This window comes from Rhinopithecus bieti, unplaced genomic scaffold (assembly GCF_001698545.2).
Source record: "Rhinopithecus bieti isolate Rb0 unplaced genomic scaffold, ASM169854v2 scaffold_15336, whole genome shotgun sequence".
Classification (NCBI taxonomy): domain Eukaryota; kingdom Metazoa; phylum Chordata; class Mammalia; order Primates; family Cercopithecidae; genus Rhinopithecus; species Rhinopithecus bieti.
Genome location: NW_016808678.1, coordinates 2,173,063 through 2,190,931, shown reverse-complemented (window position 1 = coordinate 2,190,931; position 17,869 = coordinate 2,173,063). Strand labels below are relative to the sequence as shown.

General features: G+C 39.3%; 1 protein-coding gene across 1 annotated transcript in view; it reads left to right on the top strand.

The window, feature by feature from the left end:
• Positions 1-14,384, top strand: part of IRS1 (insulin receptor substrate 1) — a 73,834-nt gene extending 59,450 nt beyond the window's left edge. Inside the window, exon 2 of the mRNA XM_017887027.1 lies at positions 9,626-14,384. The gene's annotated coding sequence lies outside the window, so the exon portion shown is untranslated. The remainder of the gene's footprint in view (positions 1-9,625) is intronic.
• The last annotated feature ends 3,485 nt before the right edge of the window (positions 14,385-17,869 follow it).

Here is a 17,869-nt window from a genome sequence, read left to right as displayed (position 1 = left end):
ATTTAAGGATATTCATGTGATTTCTTCGTAAATACTTTCAGTAGTATTAGAAGTCTTTCATTAGCAGACTTAGAAAGAGTAGGGGACTTCAAACTTCTGATTTTTTTCAAGCAATAAAAGTGGCCTTTCTGATATTTCTGTAGACAGCATTCATTTGAGATCTTCCCCGTTTTAGGTGACTGCTATTGTCTCGATACTGAATTTGTACTCTTGCCTGTGTAGGTAGACAGGTTCTTGTATAACATTGTATTACAAATCATATCTTTAGCCCTACTACTGCTGTGACTTTTACTTTTTCTTTTTGTTCTGGCATTTTCCCATTCCTCCTTTCTGAAATAACTTTGTCCTCTCTTCGCAAAATGCATCCTCATTTTGGCTTCAGATTCAATCCTTGCCTAGCATTTGGTTGGTGGAGTCATCCATGCTTGCTAGTTCCACCACAGTGTTTTTGGCTGGTGTGTTTTCAGGTATCAGGAAAAGATGTGGGATCCAAGGGTTTCTAGTTCTTCATAACAGTAGTTACACTAAGAGCTAATGATTGAAGGCTTATTATGTGTCAGGCACAAGGATAAGAAAATGTCATGTATTATCTCATTTAATCTCAATGATAACCCTGTGAAATGGGCAATGCTCTCCTGTGTTACAGATGAAAACATTTGGGATTTTGGAGGGTGAGCAACTTGCCTGAAATCACAGAGAAAAGAACAGTGAGAGATGGGATAATGGAACTTGTCTTAGTTTCCTTTCGAATTTTAATTCAGAAATAAGTTTTGACTTAAACAAAATTATCAGTCTTTAAAAAGTATGACAGCCATGTAATAGCTCCGTCTTCATTCTGAAAATAACCTTTTTTGGGGTTGAATTCCCTAAAGTACATTTTTTAATTCAAAATCACACGCAGGTTACTCACTTGTCACTCAGAAAGAGGCAACTCCAGGGAAACACACATTTATTGCATTATTGCTTTACTGTAAGCAACAGTTCATAGCTTTCTCTTGAATTCATCAGGCTAATTAATATGGTTCCTGCCTATGTATGGCCTTCTGAAATCTAAGATGAATGGTATGCTTTTCCTTACTCCTTTTACATTGACTTTTGTTTAAGAATTACTATCATAGCCCAGAAATCTTTATGCCTTGCATTTCCATAACAAATATTCTTCAGGTAAAGCAAATGAGAATTGTGGGTCAAATACATTTGAAATATGCTGCCATATACTTGTATTATAATCAGTTTCAATTGGTTTCAGAGAGGGAGTCCTTTTTCAATAGTTAGATCACTTTGTTTTTTTTTTTTTTTTTTTAAAAAACAATTCAATTCAAAGAATCCCAGATCAAATTCTTCTCAACATTTTCCCCTGATATTTTCCTCAAAGCAAAAGGAAAACAACGGCTGAACCTTTTTTGCTTCTGTAAGATGATGGCTTCCTGGAGAGGTTCCTTAGATCAGGGTCTCCAACCTTTTTGGCACCAGGGACAGGTTTCATGGAAGACAGTTTTTCCATGGCTGGTGGTGGGGGGATGAATGGTTTCATCAGGCATTCTTTTCTCATAAGGAGCATATGCAACCTAGATCCCTTGCATACACGGTTCATGATAGAGGTCACACTCCTGTGAGAATCTAATGCCACTGCTGATCTGACAGGAAGCAGAGTTCAGGTGGTTTTGCTCATCCACCATTCACCTCTTGCTGTGGAGCCTGGTTCCTACCAGGCCATGGATCTCTACTGGTCCACAGCCTGGGACCTGAGGACCCCTGCCTTAGATGTATGTTGTAGGGAAAACCTACTGAGCTTGAGCTTGCTCCTATTAGGAACTATTGGGAGTGGCATTGTCCTCTGTTAGGCCTGTTTAGGAATCAGAAAAACCTATGGGAAGATCATGGCGCCACAGCTGAGGTACCTCATGCTTGTTTTGGAAGATGCTTGCTCAATTCAGTAGATTTTTCTTACATGACCAAGTTCTTCCATAAAGTCAACCACAACCCATACTATCGGGGACTCCAGCTAAAACTTGCGGTGAGTAGGAAATAGATTAAACACAGGTTTTCCCACTTCTCTAGCTGCCAAAAGTGATGTCAGTGGTGTTAATGATTCTTACCTCAGTTCGCTGAAGACCAGGGATGTCTATGCAAATGGTTGTTCAGTGCCTGATTCCTGGGCTATTATGGAAAAACTGATGATGGTTGAGAAACAATTGGGTAGTCAGACAGTTCCTCAAATGTAAAATCAGACGCTTGCTTTCTTGAAGCAAATTGACTCCAGGGAGAGGGCAAAGAATGAAATATCAGTTTTTAACAAAAAGTAAAGGCAGTGAAAATAGGGTCTGTCTGATTCCCTTTTGTCTAATTATAGAAACAGTATTGCACACAATTTTCACCATCCATACACTAAATGAAGTTGTGATTGTAATGTAAGTCTACTGGTTTGTATCAAAGCCAGACCTATAAAACCTGTATCCTGTAATCTGACCATTACAAACAAAATCCAAAACCCAAAAGTGATGTGAAATTACAATAGAAACCTCAGAACTGAAATGCAATTTCTGTGAGTGAAAAGACGCTGCAGAAATAGTGCTCATGAAAGCAGAAGGAAGACATTAGTATGACATTCTCACTTGGTAGGGACTATTCTGCCATATTACCTTTATGTCTTTTCGTAACCGGTTTATTTCGGTTGAACTCTGTTAAAATTAAAGCTTCCTGGCTGGGCGCGGTGGCCCACACCTGTAATCCCAGCACTTTGAGAGGCCGAGGCGGGTGGATCACCTGAGGTTGGGAGTTCGAGACCAGGCTGGCCAACATGGTGAAACCCGTCTTTACTAAAGATACAAAAATTAGCCACGTGTGGTGGTGTGCACCTGTAATCCCAGCTACTCGGGAGGCTGAGGCAGGAGAATTGCTTGAACCCAGGAGTGGGAGGTTGCGGTGAGCCGAGATGGCACCATGGCACTCCTGCCTGGGTGACAGAGTGAGACTCTGTCTCAAAAAAAAAAAAAAGAAAAGAAAAGAAAAGAAAAAATTAAATCTTCTTGCCTGAGAGTACATGTGGTCTGACTTGAAGAGGGACTTTTTTTGTTTTTTTTTTTTTGTTTTTTTTCCTGAGTACTTTTACCTTGAATCTGTCATGTACATAGGACAAACTATAGTATTGGTAAAAGGGAGATTGGAAACATTTTGATTTATATTTGAGGGGAGGAGCTGTTATGGTCTTAACCTCATTTTCATTATCAGCAAGCTTCCTGTTAATAAAAAGAATGGGAAATAACGGAAGTGGATATTCTTTGGCTTAAAAGATGTATTAGTATTTATTCAGATGTCCTTAATATATCATTGACAGACTACTTTTAATTACTGAGAATTAAATGTTGTTTTAGTCTGTCTTCTCCACAAATTCCTAACCATCCTGAAAGGTTTCCAGAATCTCCTTCTGCCTTTGGTAGCTGGGGAAGGAGAAATTCACGGGACTGACAGAATTCAGCCTGGTAGCCTCAGCCAGAGCTGACAGACTTGATGGTTGCCTTTTGGTCTTCTTTTTTTTTTTTTTTTCGTAATGCGTGTGCCTTTCTTCATTGGTGGTCTCCTGAAGTCACCAGCCCTGCCAGAAGCTCTTTCACTGGGACAAAAGGGGAACTGGAGCGAGATGGCCTCTCACATGTTGGCAACTCTCCCTGAATTTTCTTCCTTGGCAACGCTGCACACTGGAAGGTCTGGCCAGCAACCTTGTTATTTTCACCAGCCCTCTCCCATGTGACTTGCACCAGGCAAAAGTGCTATTTAAGCAGCTCCATTAAAGCACTGACTTGGCTGGTTGGCTTACCCTTTGCCATTTAAGACCACAAAACCAAGTCTTTCCAGCTCAATCCTGGCCTATTTTAAAAGAAGTTGGTTTCCTTTCTTTAACTAAAATGGCTTTCTCCTTTCAACATCCAAGTAGCAAACATGTTGGTCTTACCTCTAACTTTAGCTCAATCTTCACTTGATGTGGGTGAGTATGATCTGAAGGCTTTAGAGTTGAGAATTGAGAATTCACGGGTTAGTTTTCTCCTTTTCCAAGCTTCAGCTTGCCCCCATACTTCCCAGCTGTCCCTTGTAAAGAACGGAGAGCTTATCCCATGTCCCAGACTTTAGAGGCTCTCTGGATTTAGCCCTTCTTTTTGTATCAGCAATATGACCATAGCTAATAGCGCTAGGCCAAGAGAATGCAGCTTACTCCTATGCTACTAACTCAAATGCTAGAACCAAGGCTTTAAGCTGGGAAATTCCTTTAATAAGTGTTTCACAGTCTATCCATAGGTCAGTGGTCGTTTTTATTCATCTGAGATTTTATAGTGGGATTTTATTGAGGTATGAATTTGAATGAGGAACACCCATCTATTACCAGAACTATAAAGGTATTTGAGACTGCTGCTAATATGTGTGTGTGTGTGTGTGTTTACTGGGCTCATTTGCCAGATTCAGGTATGCTGAATGTGTGTGTTGTAAGGTGCTTTATTAATATGCATTCTAGAAGACATGATTTGCTTCCAGTTAGTGGTACTATGAATTAAGTGTATTAGCAGTGAGGTAACTGAAGAAATGAATTGTGGTAGGAGGGAAGGGTATGCAGTTTAATGTAATTATGTAGAAATAAGAAATCAACAGACGGGGGAAGACAGAATAGAGAGAGGTCACAGGCATCACTATCAGAATCTTGCAAGGTACAGAGCTACCCACTGACCCCTCTGCTCTCATGAAGGGAATCTTTTCTAACCTGAGAGGAATCCTTCTGCTCTCCTGGCTCTTCCAAATATTTTGCCTGTGCCATTCCCTTAAATACTGAGGCTTTTGGAAACTAAAGCCATGGAGCCAGAAGATTTTCCTACTTTCAAATTCCTGCTCTCCCCATATTATACAATGCATTGGGATGATGAGAATGGGATGGAATACCAGGAGGCTTTAAAAAGTTGGATAACATTTCAAAAAATTTTCTCATCATGGATTTTTAAGAATGGGAAAGATCGAAGTATGATTAAAACAGTATTTTCCTCTCCTACTTAGACTTTTTTGGGAGACATTAAATGTAGCATTTTAAAAGTTCAAATCCTTTAAGTGGATTGTGAAATTACTACCACAGCTGAGTAGTGGTTTTCCTGGTGGCGGGGAATATAAGTCATGTTTATTCCTTCTTTACATCTTCCTGTATTTTATACATTTTCTGTCTTATATTCAAGATATATTTTTTAAAAAACACAGCTGTTTGTGTTAACTGAAAGCGAAATATGCTGTTTTGATTCATTTCTTCAAGTGGAGGAATTTAATTTATATGAATTTTCTACTTCCGTCTACAACATAAGATTTCAAACAATGACCTCTATTGAAAAAAAAGTCATCACTACAGTCATTCTTTTAAAGCACAGTTGGATAAGGAAGAGTTACTTTCTAACAATTTAGTTTATGACAGTAGCCAAGAAACTTAGAATATTTTACTCTTATTTCCCTAGTAAAAGTAGAAACGACTAGCAATGCCCCAACTAGATTTTTATTACTATATTGCACTTGATTTAACATATTGGCAAGAAGTTTCAAAACATATGAATACAGGATAAAAACATTTGTCAATTGTTTTGACCAAGAATGCATTGCTGAAAGTGTACAGACCTTTCCATCATACTTATACCCTCGTGCTGTTTCCAGCTGCTTTCCCAGTAAAATGATCAGTAAGCTGAGACAATGTAAAAGGAAGCAAAGCCTTTATTTGTTTTTCAGCTATTGTAGGCATAGTTTAAGTCGGTAGAACCCAGAAGATGTAAATTCCTACTAGATGCAATAATGCAATAATCCATAGGTCTCAAGTTGCATTGCTCAAGTGTTGACTTATTTGATAATGCTTTAAAAATTACATTTTTCATTACTGGCAACAGGATTAGGTGGGTTTTATGTTACGAGAATATACACGCAGAGGGGCATAGTAGATACTGATGTGGTGATGAAATTTTGTCAAAATGTAATTTCCTGCTACTAAATCTCATGACAGGTGCATTGTATTTCTGCCTTCAGAAGTTATTCCCCAATGATGTAACCAGAATGTATTGTAGGAACATCACCACTTGATATTTTCAGTGTCTTCTCTTAAGGAAATGTTTTGCCTTTTGTTTCCAGTTTCTGCGTGTTACAAATGAATTTTTGCATTTGTAAAACTTTGTAGCAATATTTGCTACCTCTGGTCAGTCAATTGTCTCCTTTCAGTCAATTGAAGTGGTGTATATATAAAGTGTATTAAACATGTATGGCTATGCAGGCTTTTTCCCTGCTTATTCCAGTCCTTATCATTGTATTTATGCTTACTGCATTGAATGACAGACTGCAATACCCTAGTATGGGCATTGCTTTTTTTCTTTTTTAAAAATATATTAAGTTACACAAATGTTTGCCTTTTTTGAGTGAGTTGCTTTATTCAAGTTCAGCCTTGCTTGATTGTGAGTGTGTGGAGCTAGGCAGATACAGACAGATGAACTTTAGTCTCATTAAGCTTGTGTTGAGGTCTGTCTCTAAAGTCAGGAGACTTCCTTACCAACAGACTCATCAGAGCAAGTGTTGTGTACAACTCTGCTTTTGGAACTTCAGTCTCGGAGCTCTTTGGCTTTAGATAATACCTCACTGGGAACTATTACCCAGCTTAGTCAGTCCCATTATTCACCATATTTGGCTCTTGAAGCTTTTTGGCTGTCTCCAAAGATCAAACATGTTCTCAGAGGGCTAAGACTGGCTACTATAGAGACTATTCAAAAGAATATGCCCAAGGCTGAGCAGGCATTCCAAAAATGCTGCAAACAATGGCTACATGACTGGAATAAGTATGCAGCCCCCAAGGTGGCTGTTGTGAAGGACAGTTCTCACTGAAGGATGTCCATGTAGCTGAACTTTATGTGCATACACAGATACACACGTCCTGTACAAAGACAAACAGGTGTGAACTTCAGACTTTCCCTTTATGTTTGTCCAGATCTCTACTGCCTGTTCCCATTGCCACCCCCTCGTCAGCATTGCCTCACACTTTTTACCGCTTACTTTCACTTTTTCATAGTCTCTGATGTTGAATGCCACCAACGGACAGCATTTGTGGCTGAGACAAGTGTTGATCAGGACTTCAGATAAGGGACTTTGAGAAGTAGTGTGCTAAGTAAGACTGTGGAAGGAAGGTATCAGTGGACCTGATATGTCCGTTTATTCCCTGCCCTTTGAACATACTTGTGGATAATGACAGGGATCATTTCCAAGTGGCCCAAAGCAGTAAATTTCAGTACCCAGTGAAGCCACGTTTTTTTCCCTCTCCTCAAAGGGCCCCGGGTCTCTGTCCTCATGCATCCATGCAGGTTGGTACGTGTGATGATAAAAGAGGGTACAGTGTGTTCCTGTGCAAAGCTCTTTACCCACCCCTTCTGGAGAAGAGCCAGATAGGAAATGAAAAACATACCATATGCCCTTTGCTTTTCCCCCATTTTATATTCGGCAGTTTGATTGTTTGTCACAAGTCCTTTAATAAAGTATGGCCTTCCTACCTAATTAGAGGCCCAGAGCTGTGAAGCTCTGTTAAGCACTAATCTAGAAATTCTAGTGGGAACATTCCTATATGCATTCAGGAGAAGCTTGACAGTAAGAAAGAGATCTGGAGCTTGTTGTGGGGAGTTTCCTAGCATACCAATGGCTTGTGAAGGGATGGGCTTTCCTTTCATTTGTAGACACCACACAGAGTAAATCCTGTTTCTCTGGCAATTAAAGGGGCAAAATTGGAATGCTTTCATTTTCGTTTGTTTTACATTGGGATCGTCATGCCAAGTCTTCATTAGTCAGTTAAAAAAATAGTTTGTTTACCTGTCTTTTAGAGGCAGAGTTAATATTTAAAAATAAACAGAAATCTCCTAAAACTAGAGTCCTCATTTGGTAAACTTTCACTTATCAGAAAACCATTGCGTAATGAATGATGACTGATCCCAGCCATGATCATTCCCTTCAAGACGAGACAGAGGGAAAAAGATATTAGGTTGGTCCAAAAGTAATTGTGGGTTTTGTAATTTCTTTTATGGCAAAAACCACAATTACTTTTGCACCAACCTAATATATTGGTCTACACTTACGTCGTGTGTATTTTGGAAGTTGTCACTATCCTTGTAGGTGATGTGGATTATTACTGCTACATCTTGACCATATGTCAATGTAGCATGTCCTTGTTGTCTCTATAATTAGATAAAGACCTCTTAGCTTGTCATTCAAGGTTCTTCACCATCTACCTCAACCTACATTCATAGACTTAATTCCTTCTATCCCTCCTTAGATATCTTGGGGTCCAGTGAAGCCACTTCCTCTACTTGAGCCTGCTCACGGCTGCGATCTCACCCTGTAGGACCTTGTCATATGTTCTCAATGGGAAGTGTCCTTTTCCTTTTCATGTATTTTACTCCTATTTATTAAGTTCCGCTATGTGGCAAGCCTTATGTTATGTTCTGGGACTGCAACACTGAAGCAACATAGACACAATCCCTGTTTCCACCTCCCCAAATTATTCTTTTTCTTCCAAAACCAAGCCAGGTGTGTCAGTGAGGTGCTTCCCTTACACCCCCAGCTGGGAGGATTCTTTCTGTCCTCCACGTGTCTAGAGCTGTTGCCCCCATGCATGTATCACAGCATGTACTGATGTCTACTTCACATGCCATGTATTTATGAACAGAACTTGCCTTCCTTTCTGGAATTACTAAAAGGCAGAGTTTCCAACAGAATTCAACTCTCTACAATTCCTAGTATTTAGTGCAACCATGTACTCATTCAACAAGTATTTCTTATTTACTTTCTGCTAAATACCCTTTGGTGCACTCTATAGATACTGATATTTATAGATAAGTTTTGAATGCATGAAAAATAAGGACCTCTAAAAGACTATGTAATGTAATCTTTGAGTAAAAGATGCTCTATGAGGTTGAAAAAGAGTCTTCACTCTGAAAGGGAATCATGGATAGTGCCCCTTTAAAATTTACCTCCTTGACTTGCGAAGAAGAAATGCTGTGCTTCTGCCTAAATAACTTATTTCTATTAGACGTAAATCTGAATCCTTTTGTTTTCTTATTTAATCATTAAGTAGGTCTATTTTGCTTGGGTCTCCCTTTGCATCTAAAATTCTCATGTCAAACAATGTTTGTGCACATTCAAAATTGATTTCCGATCCTGTCATGTGAAGCTCTGCAACTCTGCAGCTGACTTTTAACCAGAGGGAGATGGAACACAGACTGACTACAACCCGCTCATACTGGATGGTCATTTTACATAGCAACTATAATGTATGTTTTTGCTTCCATCACAACACCAAAGAATTTTCTATTTTTCCTTTGCTAAACCTCTGAAACATCCAGCTCATGTTGATTTGTTTACAGATTCCACATTGATGACTTTTAGTTAGTGATTTCTTTAGACTCCTGCATTTTGAAATAAATAAAAAGCTAAATACAGTTTGTTGATTGTATTTAGGTGGACAGTACTATTTGTTCCTGTAATTTCAGTTTATACGACACTGCTCCTTGTAAAAGAAAGGTTCTGAAATAGTGATTGTGCAGTTTGAGATGCCTGTGGTGATGAATTCTTTCATTTTTCTTTTCAGAATGAAGACCTAAATGACCTCAGCAAATCCTCCTCTAACTCATGGGTGCCCAGACTCTAAATATTTCACGATTCACAACTAGGACCTCATGTCTTCCTCATCAGTAGATGGTACGATGCATCCATTTCAGTTTGTTTACTTTATCCAATCCTCAGGATTTTATTGACTGAACTGCACGTTCTATATTGTGCCAAAAAAAAAAAAAAAAAAAAAAAAAAAAAAAAAAAAAAAAGCACTGTGACACCAGAACAAGGAGTCTGCATAAACTTCATCTTCAACCTTAAGGACTTAGCTGGCTACAATGAGCTGATGTGCCCATCACCATGTCATGAGAGAATGGGTTTACTCTCAATGCATTTACAAGATCCATTTCATCTGCTGCTGAAACTGTGTACGACAAAGCATCATTGTAAATTATTTCATACAAAACTGTTCACGTTGGGTGGAGAGAGTATTAAATATTTAACATAGGTTTTGATTTATATGTGTAATTTTTTTAATGAAAATGTAACTTCTCTTACAGCACATCTTTTTTTTGGATGTGGGACGGAGATATACAATGTTCTGTTGTAAAGAGTGGAGCAAATGCTTAAAACAAGGCTTAAAAGAGTAGAATAGGGTATGATCCTTGTTTTCAAGATTGTAATTCAGAAAAAATAATATAAGAATCATAGTGCCATAGATGGTCCTCAATTGTATAGTTATATTTGCTGATACTATCTCTTGTAATATAAATCTGATGTTGAGCTGAGTTCCTCATAAGAAGTACTCTTAATTTTGTATTTTTTCCTATAAGACAATAGGCCATGTTAATTAAACTGAAGAAGGATATATTTGACTGGGTGTTTTTAAGTGTCAGCTGAAAATTGGCAATTGAATGGAAGCAAAATTATAAGAAGAGGAAATCAAAGTCTTCCATTGTATATATTGTAAAGAGAAGGAGATGGGTGATTCCTTCAAATCAAAAACTGTCTTTGGAATGAACAATGTGGGTGTTTATAAATTCTGGAAATGTCTTTCTATTCATAATAAACTAGATACTGTTGATCTTTTCTTCTCTCCCTCCCCCCACCACTTCTGTAAGTTTCCACTCTATTCCCACCATTTTTTTTCTGTGCACACATTATGATATATTTCATTTCCTGCATTGTCTTGAGAAAGATGATAAGACAAGTGAGGTCTTGCTAACCAGAAATTAAAATTCCAGAAAGTGTTTTGCATTATGACCAGGGCTACGTGTCACTTTCCCTAAGACCCTTACCTTATCTCGTATTTTTTGAGAACTTCCAGTGTTACATTATTTAACTGAATGTAATTGGCCCATTTGCCTTGGTGGGTGCTGGCCTATTAGTGATTAGTTAATAACACACAGTATACAGAGAGCACATAAAAGCTTAATGATCTGCTACTGAAACATCTAGCCAGCAGTGAAAATGTTAATTCTTTTCTTGTTTGGAAAGTATACACGTCTTGGAATTTTTTCCATGTGAAAAAGAAATGGCAATGAATGCATTTAAAGATATTGCCGACAGATTTTTAAATCTTTTTTACCAGGACACTTCTGAAAGGTTAAATGAATTAATGCACTTATCAGGCTCCTTCTGAGTCTGTGGGAGCCTCTATCTCTCTCTCAGGAATTCCCAGCCCTACTATTGGAAGGAGCAACATTTTATTTCTCTGAACACCTAAGCTCCCTGGGTGGGAGTGGGGACTACAAAGTAGGGGCCAGGGTTGGAGGGCATTGTGGTGGCTGCTGCCTCCTGATGAACTGTGTGGGGACCCCAGCTCTACTCAAAAGGGAGCAGAGATAAATGGAACCCCTCACACTGCTGAGGCCCGTGTTACTGTTCATTCAACCAGATGGCATGTACCTCACAGACTGTTGTGCAATGTTCATTGTTGCAGATTTTAATCATTTGCATGCTCATCAATTTCTAAGATAAATAGGGTCTAGAGTCATAAGAATCCATTGTTTTCAAGGAACTTGCAGAATTACATCATTTCCTATTAGTAGAGAGGACTACCCATTTTGAAAATCTGATATGAAAGTTGTTTTTTACTCTTTTGTAAAAAAGACTTTCTTAGTCAAACTAACTTTTCATATTTTCAAGCATTCTGATTCATACGCTTGCTAGTGGAAGACGAGAGCAAGCTGCCCTGCTCTTTTCCTTTGAGGACTGAAATAGTTAAAGAGAAATCAATGAAGAAAGTCACTCCCAACCGTTTTCCTGTAAAGCTGGTTATTATTTCTCAAGGAACCTACACTTTGAATATGTGTTACCGAGATACCTCTGCATGTGGAATTATCAACATGTTTTGGATGAGAGCAGAAATGAACAGACTGGAAAAATCTATCTCTTGGTTTCTATTTCTCTGACTTTTTGAGTCAAATAGCATAAAGGTAGAAATTCTTATTTAAGCTGCTTCTAGTGGTACCTGAGCTGGTTTTGATGGTGGCATCAAACTACCAATTTAAAACTGGAAGTTGCTGGTACTCAAACCAAAAACTCATGCTCTGGCAACACAAGGGGTTTCCTTTGAGCAATGTCAGTCAGCTGCTAAGTCCTTGTGTTCAGTTCCCATTGAGGAGAGTTGGCTTTTATCCATTTCAAAGGATTTGTAGGCCAGCCAAGGGCTTTCATTATTGAGGCTTCTAGTGGCCTCTGGTTAACCTAGAAGTTAGTGGGTTTTTCTTCATGACACCAACCTCTCACAGCGTTCTTCCTTAGAGACTTAGGCAGAGTTTTAAAATCCTCTTTTATGAAAAGAACAAATATGTTTCATGACTTTGATGATATCTTCATTCTGGGCAAAAGAATGGCCCTAGAACCAGCTAGAAGGGAAGAGAATCCATTAATGATCAACCACCTGAGTCAATAATGACAAATCAGTACCGATGTTACATTTGTGGCTATTTCTTGCTGACTTTCAAAGGTCAAGGACTCTCTTGACTAATCTAGTGACTGCAAAATGGATCTACTAAAATCATCTAGCCAGAAGTAGAGATTTTAACCTTTCCTTCTCTGGCTTTTGTCTTCTAGCTATCATTTAAATTTGAGACATTTGAAGTATTAAGAAACAATTTTTCTGTATGGTAAGAAACAGTATTTTACAATACTGAAGCCCTATTTTATTCAGTCTTGCATCCTGAATGCAATATAACACAAAGTCGGAAACTTTTATTTACTGCAGATGGTTAAAAAAAGGGCCGGGGGGGAGGTGGTAAGGGTTTCACCATCCACTGACAATGAGAGCCATGAAAAATAGTATCCATGTGCAGTCTTCCAACTGCTGGTGACAGTGATCCTATATTTGATCTCATGCTGCTTTTGCAGAGTGCTCTGTAGGTCAGTCCATCACACAAGGAGGCCCTGAATCCAGACACTGTGAATCAAGACCTTGACTGGGGAGAGACAGGACCCTTTTGGTAGGAATGGGAAGGAGAATGGGTGGAAGCCAATATGAAATTTCTTCTTTGCAATGACTTGACATGGGAGTTAATGTTCCTAGGATACCATGAATGATGAATGTTAGTTGGAGGTAATGTATATGTGTGTGTGTGTGTGTGTGTGTGTGTATATATATGACGTGTGTGTGTGTATGTGACGTGTGTGTGGGGTGTGTGTGTATATAGATATATATACACTAGATATATAGATGTATATATACATCTGTATATGTATATGTGCGTATAGGCTTGTGAGAAACTTGAGAGGAAGAAGCATGCTCTAGGAATGTGAGGAAATATGACCTTGCCAAGACTAAAACACCTCCAGAATGTGAGCTCAGTTAGGGAGAACAAAAACAGCCCCATAGTCAGTAGAACACCGAGGATAAACACTGGTGCCGTGGGTCATTTCGGAGGCAGCACCACAGAAGATCTTCGTAGTCCTTCCATAGTTCTGTAAGTCTGTCTCCTAAGTATGGGTAGAGAAAGTGTAACCTGTTGTGTGTCTCCCACTGCTTGTAAACAGAGCATCATATTAAGTGCAGGGAGGAGGTGGAATGATATTGGAGGTGCTTAACCCTCCTCGAGGAATTTATTATGAATAAAGAGCTTATAATTAGCTAATATGATCAGAAAACACATGACTTACGTGGAGAGTTATCTTTCTTTTCTAGTTTGTGAATGACTTGCCATTTGTGACAGATACACCAAAAAGATCTGGTGTTTTAGACTTCTGCCATTCACCTGGCATTTAAATCTCTCTTTCCTTATGCTGTTAACCAGTATGCCATAGGATAGGATAAATTCAGTAAACAAGAAAACTTGTCCGTATTTGCATAGACATTTGTAGGGTTTTTGTTTTTTTTTTTTTCTTTTTAGAACTTCGCCATTGGCTTAAGAATGTAGTTCCCCAAACAATTTTTTTCTTGCAAAGTACTTTCCTTACACCTCTGGGCTACAGGGTGGGCCAAATTAAACACATATGTATTTTCATTTAATGTATGTGTAGTTTGGTTTGTCATCTTAAGATGGTGGTGCTGTCCCCGGTGCTACTTCATCTGTGTACACAAAGACCAATGCATGGTCTGTATTGCTACCAAAACATTTACTGTATATATGTGTATAACATGTATTATGTATATATGTAATGGGTACCAGGCCAGGTATATATTTTTTATTTAGAAGTGTTTCACTTTTCCAAGTTTTCTTTATAGTGTTATGCTTATTTTCAATTTTTTTTTTTCCTGATTCTGTCTGGTACTTAGAATTGTAGTGTCTTTATCATCAATTAAAGAAAACTGTCTAAATGAATTCATGAATGTAAATGTTAGTGGTCCTTAATGTCTTTGATTGCTGGACATGAAACAAACTGCCAATTAAATGTTGCTGGGCTGGGACATTTGATTGGGTAAGAGCAGTGTATGCTATTTAACATACTTTCCTAAATGATTTTGGAGCAGATACGTGGACCTCACCCTACCACTCTTCAGTTGGCTTTCGATTGGCCAAGTGTATAAAGAAAAAACCTCAGTCAAGATTTTAAGCTGCTTTTGATGGTGTGCTGGCAAAGGGAGGGGGGAGAGGGGAGTAAAAATCCATCCTCACGGTGGAAAGGTTTCTGTTCCCTTGACACGCATACTTGAATCTTTAGTGTGCACATAGATCTCTTAAAGAGTTTGTTCAGCCGGGTGCAGTGGCTCACGCCTGTAATCCCAGAACTTTGGGAGACCGAGGTGGGTGGATCATGAAGTCAGGAGTTCAAGACCAGCCTAGCCAAGACGGTGAAACCCTGTCTCTACTAAAAATACAAAAAAATTACCTGGGCATGGTGGCAGGCGCCTGTAATCCCAGCTACTGGGGAAGGTGAGGCAGAGAATTGCTTGAACCTGGGAGGCGGAGGTTACAGTGAGCCGAGATCACACCACCGCACTCCAGCCTGGGTAAAAGAGCGAGACTCCATCTTGGGGAAAAACAAAAAAACAAAACAAAACAAAAAACAATGCAGATCGCCATCTCAGGTCCCGGGGCCAGGCCTGAGATCCTGCACTTCTACCCAGCTCCCAGAAGAGACCAGTCCTGCTAGTTCTGATGACACTGAGTACTGAGGCAAAGCAGCTGGTGTTTCTCAGGTCTGGCTGCATATTAGCATGATCTGAGTGGCTTTAGAAAACACATCCATGGCCAGTCCAAGTCAGGAGATGCATACTGACTGAATTGGTCGGAGGTGGGGCCTGGACATCCGTTATCGTTGTTGCTGCTGCTGTTTTTCATGCTTCCCAGCAGATCCTAGCAAGTGGTCAGTGCTAAGAACCAGTGCTGGAAAGAGTTACCCAAACTTATCAGATTACCATAGAGCAGCTATTAGAGATCCCGATTCCCTGGAGTGGTCTAGGCATGTGTATTTTTAAGCAGGTGACTCTTCTGCTTGGAAAGTTTGGGAAATCCTGATTTCTGTACAACTGGAGCTTTGTGGGCCATTTCACCACTAGAAAGGATAATAACACCTGTAATTTTTGAAAATAATAAATCATGTTGCCAATATCGAAGCAGTCAAGCCCTCCCCTGCTTCTCTGAGCTATCTTGCTTAAACAACTTAAAATAGAATATGATTGATGTGTCCTATGTTTTAGGGCAAACTCGCATTAATGGACGCTTTAGTATTTAAGGCTGGGCATGGTGGTTCACACCTATAATCTCAGGAGGTTCACACCTATAATCTGGGAGGCTGAGACAGGAGGATCACTTGAGGCTAGGAGTTCAGGACCAGCCTGCAGAAAAATGTGAGACCCTATCAGTAAAAGCAATTAAAAAATTTAGCCAGATGTGGTGTGCACCTGTAGTCCCAGATACTTGGGAGGCTGAGGTGGAAAGTTTGCTTGAGCCTCTGAGGTTGAGGCTGCAGCAAACTATGATTACACCACCACACTCCAACCTGGGCCACAGAGCAAGACCCCATCTCAAAAAAATTTTAATTAAAAAAATGTAATATTATTACAAAAATTTTTATGAGCGTGATGCTCCACTGAGAGTATAAAGACTGACTTTTCCACGCTTATTGGGTGCACCAGGCTAGAGGGATCTTCCTTCTGTCTGCCAGTGTAAGTGATTTTTTTATTGTGAGGAAGCAGCACACAACATGATTTAGTAAATACTTAGAAGTCATTATTTGATCTTCACTTTATATGATCTTCCTCCATTTATACTTAAACACTGATTTTTTCCTCCCAGTGATATTGCAAAGCAAACATCACTCTAATCCCTATTGAAATTATATGTAAACATCACTAATTAGTAATTTGAGGGAAGTCTACTTGGAATGAATGAACAGTGCAATTTATAGCATAATTGTCTTATTACCTTTATATACATACAGAAACAAAACAGCAAGTAAAACGTCAGCAAAAGCCCTTCAAGAATTAATGGTCAAGGAAAATTTGTAATCACTTCACTGATTCTATTATAAACAATGGCAACGTTCATTCTGCGTTCATTGTAGGCTAGCCACTAGAATTTATATCAATTATTTTAATTTCCCAGCAACCCAGAGGTAGATAAGGAGTAAGTCTGTGGTCACAGGATGCTAAGAGGAGGAACTGCTTTCCACACTGAGGACTTCCTTTTTTTTTTTTTTTTTTTTCCTAGACATAGTCTCACTCTGTCGCCCAGGCTGGAGTGTAGTGATGGGATCTCAGCTTGCTGCAAACTCTGCCTCCTGGGTTCAAGAGATTCTCCTGCCTCGGTCTCCCAAGTAGCTGGGATTATAGGTGCATGCCAACATGCCAGCTAATTTTCATATTTTTTATAGAGACAGGGTTTCACCGTGTTGGCCAGGCTGGTTTTCAACTCCTGACCTTAAGTAGTCCACTCAAGGACAGGACCCCAGCCTCCCAAAGTGCTGGGATTACAGGCGTGAGCCACTGTGCTTGGCCTGACGACTTCTTGATGGTTTATATTCTCATTGACACCACTGCAAATCTCTGGTTTCCAAGTACTTCAAAAATAATTTTCCATTAATTAAAAACACTGTTACTCCAGCTGCCTTGTGTAGCAAATTTGCTGAGCAAACATCATCTCACATGAGCCTGAAAGTAAAGTTCTGTCCAGCTGATAACTTTCACCCTACAAGGTAACAGGGCCTTATTCTATTTATTTCCATTCTTTGTCTTGGTGTCTAGCTTAGATCATTTGTGTCAAAAGTCATTTTCTGGTTCCTATTGATTTTCCCAATAAGTGCACCTCTTTTCAGCAACAGGATTGAAATATCTGGCTTTATTTTAGGAACACACGGGACAGTAGGTTAAACGTGAAAGCCACATGAAATCCTAACAGCTGTGGTTTTAGACATTAGGTTTTATGTATTACCTCCTGTAAACCCTTTTAAATGAGAACGCCTACTATTATCTGTTAGGGATATCAGTGATTAGAAAAATGGCCAAGATTGGCAATGGGAAAAATGTGAAGCAGATGCTTGAGTATCATCTGAATTGGAGAATGAGTCCTCACCTGAAGCGAATGAATGATTGAAGCTCTTCTCTGATATACACTCAGTGTTTTTCAGAGCTTGAGCTGCACATCACCTGCATCAGAGTTTCAACAGGGCATAAAACAATACCTTTAACAAGGGTTACAGGAAACTATATCAATAAACGGTTCCCCAATAACACACAGACACACACACACACACACACACACACACACACACACACAACCCCTTCTCCCTTCTCTCTGGGGTCGTTCTACACCTGACCTTGGAGAAACACATTATTGGAGTTCATTAGGCAATATCCTATCTGCTT